This window comes from Agelaius phoeniceus, chromosome 1 (assembly GCF_051311805.1).
Source record: "Agelaius phoeniceus isolate bAgePho1 chromosome 1, bAgePho1.hap1, whole genome shotgun sequence".
Taxonomy (NCBI): Eukaryota; Metazoa; Chordata; class Aves; order Passeriformes; family Icteridae; genus Agelaius; species Agelaius phoeniceus.
In genome coordinates, this window is record NC_135265.1 from 144,850,264 (window position 1) to 144,864,042 (window position 13,779).

Consider the following 13,779-nt stretch of genomic DNA (forward strand, 5'->3'; position numbering starts at 1 on the left):
AGAGCACAGGCGACTGCCCTCCACTTGCTGTTGCTGTGCTCCCTGGAGGGCTGTGCATCCCTCTGTGCAGGGGAGAGCTCACCAGCCCAGCACTGCCCATCATCTCCAGCACGAGCCCGGGGCTGGGTAAATCTCCGTGTGCCCTTGGGAGGCAAATCGCTCAAAGCAAGGACTCCTGCTTTGTGTGCTGACTTCTGTCTTCTGGCTGACACTGGTTTTCAGCTTCTCCCCCCTAGTGCACCCTTACAAAAATACCAGTGTTCTCTGATAATGGGCCTAAATGCTGTTGCAGCTGATAAGGGTGATAAAATCACCCATGCACACTGCCATGGCAACCTACGGCTCTTCAGTCTTGATGTGTGTCTGCTCTTTGGTGTGAGCACGGATGTGTGGGTTTGTTTGAGACTCAGCCTGGGAATCACCTGAATCTGGAGGATTTGTTTCCTGTTACGAGCTCTGACATGGATGTGGAGCCACTGAACAGCTCCTTGTCTTGCTGGCCACCCTCAGCGTGGAGCAGAGCATGCTTCCCCTTGTACCTTGCTGGAGCCCTGGCAGTACAAATTGCATCTCAAAAGATTTGTCCGTGCCAGGAAAGAGGCTTCCAAAAGAGAAATTTGTTTCGAAATGAATTCTGTAATGGTTATCATGAGGAATTGCTGGGTATCTGCTCCCAGGTCTGCCCTCGTGCAATGCATGTGTAGATCCAGAGTCCTTGTGCAGTGACCATAGGATCCCTTTGAGATTGGAATGTCCTGGACAGGTAACATTCCAGCTAAAGAATGTGGCAGTCTGAATTGCTGTTAGCATAGTCCAGGGTCAGGAAACAAAACCTTTGCATAATATCCACAGATGTTTTATTCAGCCGTGGGGTGAGATGTTCAGGTCGCAGCACCTACACACAGAGGGACTCGCTTTTTCTCTCTACCAGGGCCTGGGGGCTGACCCTGGTCTCGGGGCAGTACAAAGATGAGGGCCAATCAGGGAATAGGGAAGGTGTGGCTCAGGAACATAGGAACAGGGGAAGGAGCCAATGGGGTCTAACAGCTTTTTGAGGGAAGCTTCTTGTGCCTCCCTAGACCAGGGAATGTCCCCCCAGGGTATCCACAAAAGAAGTCCCAACAACTAAGTGGCATTCTGATGTTCTTCCCCTGGTACCAGCCATGAGCCAAACTCCACACATTTGTTTGACAGTCTTCTCCATCTCTCATTAGTGTAGATGCAAGAATATGTCCTGTTAAACCATGTCTGTTAAGTGGAGAAGAGAGAATGTGGATTTCCTAAGCTTCCAGCACAGAAGTGGTGCTGTTGTGATAGGGAGTGTTTGCCAAGATCTTTGGAGCACAAAGACACTGACAGAGATATTTGTGAGGTGCCCAAGTATAGAAGTGCTGCACGAAACCATGGTCTGGGTTGTGCTGAATATAACTGTGTGACCAAATGAGATGCTGACAAGTAAGGGAAGCTTTGGCACGCCATCAGCCTCCTCTGATTTTTGTCAGTATTAATCCTGGATTGGAAAAACCAGGCCAGGTAGTGGTAGGGAATATGGTGGGGAACTTGCTATTTCAGTGGGGAAATGAGACAGCACCATTGGGGAAGTTGTCTGAGGTCACGCAGAGAAGACAGCTGGGATGTTGTTTCCCACCACCCAAGCTTAGGGCTTCTCCTCTTCTTGCCTCAAGTGTGCCTTCTTCTCCTGGCCAGCATCGCTCAGCTTAAGGGGAGAAGGGTTGCTTGGGTGGGGAGATGAAAGAAGAAATGTTATTTTCATTGAGCAGTGTCAAGAAATTGTATGGGAAGAAGGAAAAGAGGATGGATGGAAGGAATTCAGCTGTCTTCTTCTGCAGAGAAGAAATCTCTTTGTAGCCATTGAGGCTTCTTTCAGGGTTCGTGATTCGGCTTTCAGGTTGGTTGTTGATAGTTGGGATGTTTTCATTTTGACTTCATCTGTTGACAAGGCAGTAAGAGCTCTGTGAGGATGCGTATCTCTCCATCACATATGACTAATTTTACTGGGACAGCCGTGAGCACAACACTTCTGTTTTCCTCCAGAACAGCTCCATTACAGACTGCCTGGTAGCTGAGCCCCAGCAAGTGTTTTTGCAGTTTTGCTGATTGTGCAGCCCAGATAACCTGTGAGAGAGCAAACATGGAAAGTGTTGAATATTCAGCTCAAAACCCAGAAAACAGTCTTGTTTCACTGCTTGTCTGAACTGAGCTTTTAACTGCGTGTTGTAGGTGCTTTTCAGGAAAGTCATCTCGTCTGGGACATGTCATCTGGCAGCAAAGTGCTCCCATTTAGGGACAGCCATCAAGAGTGCTGCAAAGGCCAGGGCTCATGGCTAGGCACTGTTGTCTTTGCAGCTCAGTTTTGTGTTTTACTTTTCCCACTCCTTGGAGAGCAAAGCTCAATCTGTGCAAAACAGATGCATTTTAAAACAAATTTTTTCTTAATCTTACACTCAAACTGTCTCCAAAAAAAGCCAGTACATAGCAGAAGCTACCAGAAGACTTTCTCCGGATGTTTTCTGCTATTCATCCTATTTCTGCAGCAGCCCAGGAGTTTTGGTACAATGTAAGTACTGAATTTAAACTTCTTGGCATTAAACTGGTCGTCCCCTGCTCCTCAGGGTAACAGCTGTATTTATGCATGAAAGCCACACTCTCATTCCTCAAGAAGTGTGTCAGCACAGATGAGCCTCTGACCTGAATGTATCAGCTCAGTGGTCAACAGCCTTATTCAGAAAGAGCTTTGGTGTGCAACTCTTCCACTTGGTGAATTGTATCTGTGTATGGATTACAACAGAAAGTTCTCTTCAAGAGGCCATTCAGGTTTAAGGCTGCCTTTGCCTTTGATGAAATCATTGCTTGCTCCTCAAGGAGATTTGTGATATCTGGAATCTGCATTCATAGTGTATGGGTGGGCAGTCTGTCCAACACAGGGATGTAGTGGAGATTTTGTGACTCTTCCTCTGTCCCTTTTCCCTAGGAGAGAAGCCAGTGTTCCTGCCTGCAGCAAGGCACCCCATCTGATTTAGGAGTGCAAGACTACTTCTGTCATGATGCCGTGACAAGGCCAGGGTTTCTGTCTGAGTGTTAGAGGAGAACACTCCTAGTCAGCAGGAGAAGGATGATGCCCCAGGAGGTAGCCAGTCAGTGCAGACATTCTGAGGGCTTTGACTTCTCATAACAAATTCACTGAAGGTCCATTTCAGTCTGTTTCTCCTCTCCTTGCTAGGTTGGCTTTGTTGTTTGTTGTTGGAGGACAGGAGTTACCTAAGGAGCTCTGGGCAACTGAATAGAGGAGCTGAGCTTGGGATGTGAACTTGGCAGCTGCAGACACCAAGGAGGAGACTGCTGACTGCTCTCCTGAAAGTGCGAGAAATCTCTGGACATGGACGGAACATGCATGGCATTATGACTGTGATTTGCCCTGGATGAGTGCTCCACAGATGCTCCTTGCAGGGGCTAAGGCATGTCTGCAGCTCTTAAAAATAAGGATGTTTCCCAATGTCCCCTGTCAGCCTTGAGCAGAGTTCCCGTCATTCCTGCTGGATGCCCTGCGGTGGGAAGAGCAGGCGTGCTGGCTGCCAGTTCAGGTCTAAAACTGATGTCTGTGCAAAGTCCATCCTTGTCTGGACTCCAAGGGGCTGCTGTGCACAAGGCCTTCACACAGTTTCCTTAACAGGCTCCTTTTCACTTTTTTCAGGGACTTGCACTGTGCTTCATTTCAGAGTGATCCAGTGAATTAACATATTGTTGCTGCTGCCTGGGTAATTGCATGCCCGGGGTCTGCTCTGCTCCAGCACAGTCTTCCCGGCTTCCCAGACAGAAAGCATCCTTCTCCTTTGGCAAACAAAGTTGTAAAGTATTGCCCTGAGGCCTAGCTCAAAGATTGGAGGAATGGGAGGGTGGAAAGAGGAGAGGGAAGCTGCTTTTGAAGGTATATCTGGCTTCAAGAGCTTACCTATCAATGAGGTGCTGGAGATGGGGTTTTTCAGTCTTTATTTCTGTACAAAAATACTAGTTTTGACTGAAGCTGTGGTTTTCCTGCTGATTTATGCAGACATTAGTATGGGTGCAATTACAGAAATTTAGTTTAGTACAAGTCACCATGAGGACTCAGAACTGCTTGAAATGAGCTGTCCTGGGTCACACAGGAATTTCAGTAGAAGTTGAAACTGAGTAGTCTGATACCCTCTTTGTACTGAAAATAAAACTCTTTGAATAGGTAGGTGTAAAAATGCTTGCTGGTCTCACTTCCAAGTGCAAAAAATCTCACATGTGGATAAACCCTTAGGGCCTAAGTTCCTGTGAGACGAGACCACATCTCAGAACACTTTGGTGAGCATAGTATCGAAACAGGGTGGGTTTCTTGATGCAGATGCAAGTTTGCATTTTTGAAAGATGATACTTTGGTCAGGACTGACTTCTGGTGCGGAGCTGGCATCCCTTAAGCAATGGTCTCCAAAAAGAAGTGTGGTTATTTGCAACATGAGGAGGGCAGCTTTACCTCCTAGCACAGCTTGGCTATCAAACAGATGCATTAAGAGGATGGGGAGCATCCAAACTCAAGGATAGTAGGGAGGAAGTTGGTTTATGGCTCTGCCACTGACTTTCTTAGTGACCTGGGGTGAGAAGACAAACCTCTCCTTTTCTACCTCCTCCTCTTCTACCCACCCAGCACACATGGCAATCACCTTGTAGTTTGTATAGGTCCTTCTAAAAAGCTGGAACTTGGTAGTCCTATCTGTGAAGTCCCTTTTCATCTTCTCAGTTGTGAACATTTCCTGTCTGTTAGCAACATAAGCTATTTTGACTGAAAGGAAGACATTTTTCCAACACTTTTTTTGACACAAGGGTTGGAGAGGATGATGTGGCCATGTTGACAGTGTAGCTGGGTCATCCTGCACCAGAGCTGTGCAGTTTGTGGGGCAGAGGGAAGGTTTCTTGAGGCATCTCCATGCTGTGGAATAGAGGCTGCAGCCTTGGGCAGTATATGGAGAGCCCTTTTTTGATTGGCTTAGCCATGGGCCTTAGGGAATCCTAATTATTCTGTAACTATGTGTGTGTATTTATGCACATACACAGGGGAGGAAGATGGATGTGTGTGTGCTGCAGAGAGGACATGGACAAAGGTTCCTTGGCCACTGGCACCCCAGCTGAGATGAACAGCTGCATGTGGGCCACTGTGGGACTGCATGCAGGACTGGGGCTTGTCATGTCCTGAGAGGAACATAGGCACCGTGCCCAGGGGTGCCTTCTGGGCCTTCATGGCCTTGGATGTGGTTGTTTCTCTAACTCTTTCACTTGGGGGATATCGCAGTCCCTGAGCACTGAGTGATTCCCACCCTTTCCTCCAAAGCCTTTGCACTGGTGGCAGTTTGGAGACGGCCTGTAAGATAATGCAGGCTGAAAGGGATCTTGGGTGGGTCAGCTGTGAGATCAGACCAGGTTGTTCATGACTTTGTTTGGTCAAGTCCTGCTTTCAGTGAACTCAGCTGTGTTCCCAGTGACCCCCCTGCAGGCGCTGGGGCTGCTGCTGCATCCCTCAAAGCCAACTCTTGCTCTGGTTGAACAAAGCCCAGCTCCCACACCCTCTTCTCTTTGGCAAGTTACCAGTGCTCCCCCACTGCACTTGCTCTAGTTTGTCCATGTGTTTCTTGTATCAAAACAAGATGCAGTATCTGGATGGGGTCTAATGAGTGCTGAGATCTCCTGGCTGTTTCTGCTCCTGCAGCCCAGTAGGCTCTTGGTCTTTGCTGCAGTTTCTTTCCTAAGGTCCAAGTTAGCCTGTGGCCCCAACAACTGTCCCAGCCCTTGAGGAGTGGCAGAGCTGCTGGGACATGGGGCTGTGCCCAGCTGATAGTTAAATAGGACGCCTGTAACTGTGCTTGGAAAGCCTGAGTGTTTGTCCACAACCTGGAAGAAGAGGAGCACAGAGGAGCCCTGGGTTGACAAGGCTTCTTCTCGCTGCTGATGATGTAGGGTCCTGTAGGGAGAGACACAGAGCCCAGACAGAGGAGGCAATGACCTGAATTCTGCAGTAAAAAGCAAAGAGGTCTAGTGTTGTAACTACCACTGTCTCACTTACTCATCTGGAAAGCAAGATTTTACTCTCTGCTCTGCTTCCTGTGGGGCTGTGACTGTTGATGGCCATGGACAGCTGAGGTCCTGCAATACCAGTACACTGGGCTGTGGAACATACCTCACTGTGCTCACTGCTGGGCTTGAACCACCATCCCTGGAGCCATGAGCAGAGGAATAATGTGTATCCATGTATGTATACCATACTCAAACAAAATGCTGCAATTCTGTGCTGTGCTGCCAAGTTAGTGTGTGAGTTTCAAAGCAGCAACCTATATTCTTGACGATCCAAGAGCCTTGGGAAAAGATCCATTTTTTAATGCTATACTAATTTAATAAATGTCTTTTTTTAGTGTAGGAAGGCAGCAATAAAAGACAAAAAGGAGAAAGAAAAGACAGAAAGACCTGTACAATAATTTTAAAGATTTTCTGCTTTTCCGTTCATGTTCTTTTCAGGAAATGAAACTGGCTATATATGGTATAGGATTGAAACCACATATCACAAGCCACTGTCAAGTTCATGAAGTGACCACATTGAAAAAGTAGTGAAAAATGGGTTCTTACTGGTGCCTTCTTTGCCTGTAGGAATCCTGGCTGCGGCTTGTGATTGTAGTAGGGTGAAGATTTGCATTTTGAAGTTGGCGGTTTTCCTTTTTGCTCTTCCACTTCCTACAAACTAATTTAGTGCAGTGTTAATTGTGAATCTGGAATGCAAATCAACTCACCTGCTTGTTTTTTCTTTCATTTTCAGATTTTCTAAGTATGGAAGCTCTCCTGAGGAGCTGCATTATGTGCTGCAGCCCCTGGGATGGGATGCAGAGCAAGGAGTGAAGAAGGGCTGCGATGTGCCACTGCTTTTGTGGGCAGAGGGGCTTTTTGGCATGTCATATGGTGCCAAAAGACATTTTACTCTTGGCAGCAAAAATCCTTATCCTTCTTTTTTTTTTTTTTTTTTTTTTTCCAGGACAGATGCTATTTCCTGTTAGAGATGCTTTGTATGCAAATCAAGGTGATACAACAAGAAAAAAGTCCTGAAAGCAATCACACTGATAAACTCAGCCCACTGGGGAATTCCTGCTTATCATTTATCTTTTGTTTTTTCAGTTCTGTACAAGATACTTCTTTGCCTGTGCTTTCTTACAGTCTTTAATGTTTGTCCTGCCAGACCTCTTGCTTGTGAACTACAGTGCTTGCATTTTGCAAGGCTCCATGTCAGTCTGCACAAACAAAAGGCAGTAAGTGCTGGAAATTGGGGTTAACAGTCCCTGTGTTTCAGTTTGATCTTGCATTGATCTGGTGCTTTCTTAAATTCAAGACAGACATGAGCCTCACACTACAGATTGCCACGTGCCTGTAGTGATGATCAGCTGGAAAGGTGATCCCAGAAACCTCAGGAATGGAAAAAAAAAGGGAGATAAAAAGCAAAAAGAAACAGCAAAAAGTTCACCTAGTAACTTAAACAGGAGCAGGATTTGACTTGAGGCACCTCAAGAGATGGTGTGGGCAGCACTGCACTAATGCAGTAACATGAGTTGATCACCTCAGTTCTTCAGCAGAGCAAACTCACTTAGAATCACAGACTGATGTGGGTGGGAAGGGACTGTTAAGATCATCTAGTTGAACTCCCTTGCCATGAGCAGGGAGATCTTCTATCAGACCAGGTTACTCAGGGCCCCTTCCAACCTGGCCTTCAACACTTCCAGGGGTTGGGCATCCACAACTTCCCTGGGCATCTGCTGAGCCTGTGCCCTACAGGTGTCCCTATAAGTGGATGGGGCTGATCAAAGCCTTGCTCTCACCAGGCTGCCACCCTGCTGATGTTACAGCAGGCTGTGAAGGTGAAAAAAAGTCTCAGAAACAGAAAAGGATGTGTCAGAGAGCTGCAGAACAACAGTGCCAAAGAACATTCTCGTGCATGTCCAGAGATAGCCACTGCAGCCCAGGTCCTGTTGAATCATGCTGTGGTTGTTCTGGCCTTTGTGTGGGTAACAGTGATAATCACTGTGTGTGGTGTTGGGTTTTGTTACTTCTTTTTTTTCCCCTTAAATGTAAAATTAACAGTCAAATTAGCATTGGTGAGGCAGCAAGCCTGGTACAGCTTTTATCTATCCTGAACCTCAGAACAAAGGAGGGGAGGAAAATGGCTTGGCCAGTTTGGCAGCCGTGCACGTAACGGTCCCGGAGTTCAAAGCAAAGGGCACAACAGTCAGATACCCCAACCCGCCTGGGCTTTGGCTGATAAGTCACATTTCAAAGTAAAAGGCAATCCTATAGGGGCTCTGCTGAGTACCTAAAGCTCCAGTGCTGAGTTGTCTTTAAAAGGGGATTTCATAAGGAGTAATATGAACAGAAATGGCTCTTTTGTGGTTTTACACATTCCAGGCATGCCAGGACTGTTCCTGTCAAGGATGGGCAGTCTCTGGGGTTTTGGGTTTCTTTTTATTTTCTTTTTCCCCAAATATTTGCCACAAACTAGCAGCTGAAATGGTGAAAAATAAATAAGAGTTGCAAAATCATTACAGTAGCAGTAATGGAAACTGTGAGGCTTATACTTAAATTGGCTGTGGGGTTTCACTCCATCTTCTGCACTGTTGCACTGTGAGGATTACTACTTTTACCTGCTATGACCACTTCAGGGTGGATGATTTGAAAGCAGAGCTTTAACTGTTGGTTACTCAGGACCTCAAAAAACACTGCTTTGGATTTTTCAGAACCTTTTCAGCTGAACCATTGTTAAGTCTGAATTCTTTCAATGTCAGAGCAGTTATGTGGCCAATACAACATCTTTATGTGATGATTTCTAAGGTCTGTGTGGACAGAAATGGGGCCCAGCTGTTCTGCTTCAGGTTCACTTTTGTTTCACAGAGGTTATGCAGGCTTGGATTGCACCCGTACACATTAACACAGAATTTTAATTGATGTAAGAGTTACAATGCACAAAGTTGTGGTGCCTGAAATCCTAAAGGAGAGCACCTTTACTCTGCCTTAAAACAGTCTGAAGTTTCACATGCAATAAAACTCTAGATGGTTTGTGTAGACCTGCCCTGTTAGATGAGGGTCTAATTCATAAGCCTGCATGTCCTGTTCTTCTCCACATGGATACTGCTCCTGTTGCCACAGTCCTGTGTCTCCTGTAGTAGCAGGACCTCATGGACAGCTGGAAAAGCCATAGCCAGAGATGTTTCACAAAAGGTATGGCTGTAACAATGTGCCATTAAGTGTGTGCCTCAGCCCCCCTGAGACACCCTACACAAACACTCAGTACCTTTATTAGCAGCATACACTGACCACAGCCAGCTCAGCACCCTTATGAGCTGGAGCTGCACCTTTACCTGCTCTGCAGGTGACACTAATCCTTCTGGGGGGGGAGCAGAAAATGGAGCCAGGCTCATCCCAGCAGAGTCTGGACCATAGAACCATAGATATCCATTCTGAGAATTTGTTTTCAGCCCAGGTTTGACTGGGGCACAAATGCAGACAGAAGGTGAGAAAGCATTTCTTTGAAAGTGCAAATAAAAGAGACACTGTTGGAGTGAATCTTCTGGCCTGGTTTTATTAAATGTGAATATGGTTACTTCATGGTGAACAGGAACTGGAGTGGATTTAGGGGATGGTTCCTGAAGCCCCCTCCCATTCTCTAACACAGGCTGATGTTACAGGGAAGTCTCAAGGCCTGGGCTGTTTTGGGTCTGTGGGTGGAGGAACTTAATCACCAGGGCTGCCATCAAATGCTGCACTTACATGATTCAAGGAAGAAGTGCTTGTGTTAATTCTGAGCTCAACATACGTATTTTTCATCTTGGACAAGTCTGGTCTTCCAGCCTTCTGGACTCCTGCCATTTTGAGTTTGGAAAAAAACCTTTTTTTCTTTCTCCATCAGTGCTACCAACCACAGAATTTTGGAAACAAAAAGTCAGAATGGGGTGTTCAGTGGTGAGCTGTCTTTTTACTAGGCCAATCTTTCAGGAATTGGTTTTGAAGTGGATTTTGTTCTGTCCACTCAAGGTCTCTGCTGTGGAAATATTTATTGCTGTGAAACTGTTGCAAGCTTTTTAAGTGGCAGGAAAAACTACTTTTTTAACCAAACAAATGTGCTTTCCCTACAAATCACACAGGTGTACATTTGGAAGTTTTTTGTTTTGTTTTGTACCAAAACAATTTTTCCACTGTGTTATTTGGAGTGGGAAGATGAGTGGACCTTGCATTTAACATAGATTTCATCCATTTTATCACAGCAGAAGCAGACATAGAGATTCTCTCTTTTTCTTCTTTTTCTGTGTATTTGCTTAGTGTTTTGTGCCTTAGAATCTCTGTTTTCCTTCTTTTTGATGGTTTGAGAGTTCTGATACAGATGACAAAAGTGCTTAAAAGTATTAATGTCCTTGGGAAGGCTACGAAAGTTATGCAGTGGTGAAGAGATGCAGGCAACCTGTAGAAGAGCCAGATTTTGACAGCATGGGAAGTGGTTAGCGCCTCATTGGACATCCTCACATCAAAGCTGGACAGTGGGCTCTTGAGATACTCTGTTTGTACCACAAATTGCTGGGCTTTGGGCAGAAATCACTGTATGAAATTCTGTGGTCTTTATTAGGCAGGCGGACAGACAAAATAATTTTGCTGGTTTCTCTCAGCTCTTAGAATTTATGAATCACATAGTCAGGGTGTTCTGGAGGGGGTTTGAGTTTCCATGAAAAGTTTGCTGTGGCAGCATGCAGACAACAAAACCCATCTGTTCTCTTGCCCTTTCATCATGCTGTGTTGCTTTCGAATTGTTCCAGAAGGAGGATGAAATTGGGCTTGTTATTTAAATTTCAGTATGGGTGGCCAAAGCAACTCTACCTTGGTTATTATGGGCCTCCTGTGACCACAGGAATGGATGGTGCCTTTTGCCAGCCCTGATTTAACAAACACCTGAGGACCGACTCAGCACTGCAGCATAGCCCATGGGAATTGTGTGCCATGGGAACCTGCAGCAAGGCAGTGTCTGGGAATATCTCCTCATACTTTTTAGTAGTAAGGATGTAATCAGCCCTTGTAGGCTGGTATCTGATTAAATTGCACAGTGTGGAAAAAAACCAAACCCACACTCATTAATGGCAGATGGACGTGTGTAGTTGGGAGGAAAGAATTGAGGTTCTGTCTGAAGTTGTGTGAGCCCATCTGGGGAGCAGTGTCAGGGAGAGAGTCCATGGGATCCTTGTGTGTGATCATGTGAGAGTGAGCTCGTGATGGAGCTGTGAGACAGAAAAGAACCCTGCAACTCTGGAGAGCAAGTAGGAGCAGGGATGTGACTCCTGGCTTTGTCCTTTTAAAGGGGGGCACACTGCCTGGTGTCTGTACTTGAAAAGGGAGGGTGCAAGGAAGAATTCACGGAAAGCCACAGATGACTTGGGTTTGTGTTGACTCTAGGTGTGAGGAGTGCAATTTGGTTAATTGAGATGAAGGCTGGCAAGGGGGTGACTTGACTGCCACATCTAGAGGAAGAAAGTTTTGATCAGCAGGTTTGGGGTAAGGAGGAACCCTTAGAATTTCTATGTCCTTTTCCAGATTTTAGAGGAAATGTTTCTCTAGCATTGCAGGATTAGTTTAAAACATTGGGATTGTTATGTGGAGGTCTTGGGTGAGAGGGACTGATATGCAGTGTAGTGAAGGCAGGATGGATTATTTTGATCTTCCTGCCTTTATGCTCAGAACTCTGTTACTCCCCAGCACATTCTTCCCTCAAAGAAGGGAAGCACCTTCTACCCCTCCCTGGGGTAGGGAAGTTCTGCCACAACACTGGGAATAGTGTAAACTGTCAGGACACAGTGCTTTGGAGCCATCTCATCTTATGACAGGTGTCTAAGGTAACTGGCTTTCCCTCTGGTAATGCCTGTTGTCCTGCAGCAGCTATGTGGGAGACCAGAAATCTGGCTGAGATGTGAACTCCTGTGCTTTGGATGTCTGAAGCTGCGTGAGGGGAACGCCCCTCTCACTGCCTGTGTGCATGATGAGGAGTTAGTGGAATAAAGAACTTAACAAAGAACCATCTGACACCACCTGAGATGAAAATAAGATGGAAATTTTAATCAGCTCTCTGCAGCTGAGCAGTCCCTGGAGGTCCTGTACCAAACCTGACCCACTTGCTGAACCCCAGCAGTGCAGCACTGGGCACTCCTCTGCCTGCCTTCAGAAGAATGAAAGGACAGCAGTATGAAAAGAGACAAGTACACGGGACAGCAATCCGTGGTAAGTCTTTACTAAGAAAGAGCTGGGGTATTTTGTTTGCTATTAAAAGCAAACCCACCTTCTGCAGCATTTCTCTTTGTGAGGTGCTCAGAAAGGAGGGAGGTGTTGGCAGAGGTTTGTTTCCAAACTGATTGAATGTTTTCCCAGTTCTCTCCCTGCACTCCAGCTCATCCCATCCCAGTCTTTCCAGCCATGCCATGTTGGGAAGCAGCTGCGAGCTCATCCTCAGGGCTGAGTTCTAACATGGTAACTGTGCTAGGGTTGACTGCTTTGCAGGGATGGAGGGAGGACTCTTGGCACTGGCAAGGAGCAGCATGATTCCTTTGCCAGTTGTCCCAGTTTGCTGTCAGGATGGTCTCCCATGATGGCTCATCATGAGCCCAGCCTCCCATCTCTAAGATCCTCAGAGATGTTACCACTTTGCCATGGCTTCAGATTTGGACATCTGAATGGATAAACTGCAGTGGGTAAAAATCAAATCCAAAACTTCTGGGCATAGAGAGGATGATAGCAGTGGACTATTAGTAGCAAACTATAACCCACATCCCCTTTCCAGGTGGATGCTGCTGAGAAGATGATTCCCCTGTGCTCCTCAGAAGGGCTGCAGAGCTGCCAGATGAGCACCAAGCTTTCCCCTTCCTGTGTGTACCCATCCTGCTGGCTGCAGCCCTTGCTGCACCCTGGGAGGATGCAAGGCTCTGGCTCTTTGAATGGCTGTCCAGAATAGTGAGGGAAAACTGTCTCCTCCCTGGACACAAACCACAATGATTTGCAGGTGTTTTTTCTTGGTTTTTGTTTTTGGGTTTTTTGGTGGGGTTTTTTTGTTTGTTTGTTTGGTTTTTTTGTTTTTATTTTTTTTAAATTTTCTTTCGGCTGTCTGAATAACTAAGTACAAACCTCTTTCACCTATTTGACATTAATTCACTAATGGATGGCAGAAGGTTTCATGTTTGGTTTTTAGCTGAAAAAGTGATGATGCAGTTATAAACCTCACATCCATTATGTATCTTTGAACCATATGAAAAGTGTGACTTTTTACAGAAAATGTGAGAGTGGTGGGGCTGTGGAATAAACATTTTGCCTGAATTTTATTCTAAGTCTTGAATGAATGAGATGTATTTTGTGGGACTGAGAAAGCTGTGATTTTCCCCTTTTCTTCCTTCAGTGTTGGGCTTTTTTGTTGTTGTTTTTTGTTTTGGGGTTTTTTGGGAGGGTTGTTGTTGTTTAGGGTTTTTTTTTTATAATCAAAGTATCTACTACACAAGTTAAATGGTTTCCCATAAACAAGTTAATGCCAAAAGAAAAGTGAGGATGAGGAGAGGCCAGACATTGGGTTTTAGTTATCTCCAATTTTTTCCTTTTAAGCTTCAGCAAAATGGCAATTGTTTCATTTTGACCCACTTCCAAATCACATTAGCAAATGAATACAGAATGGGAAGGACAATCACATGAACTTCAAAA

At 45.8% G+C, this 13,779-nt stretch overlaps 1 long non-coding RNA gene across 1 annotated transcript in view; it reads left to right on the forward strand.

The window, feature by feature from the left end:
• Nucleotides 1–13,370, forward strand: part of LOC143695565 (uncharacterized) — a 131,801-nt gene extending 118,431 nt beyond the window's left edge. The window contains exons 6-7 of the long non-coding RNA XR_013184911.1: nt 6,842–12,318; nt 12,875–13,370. This is a non-coding gene — a long non-coding RNA (uncharacterized LOC143695565). The remainder of the gene's footprint in view (nt 1–6,841; nt 12,319–12,874) is intronic.
• The last annotated feature ends 409 nt before the right edge of the window (nt 13,371–13,779 follow it).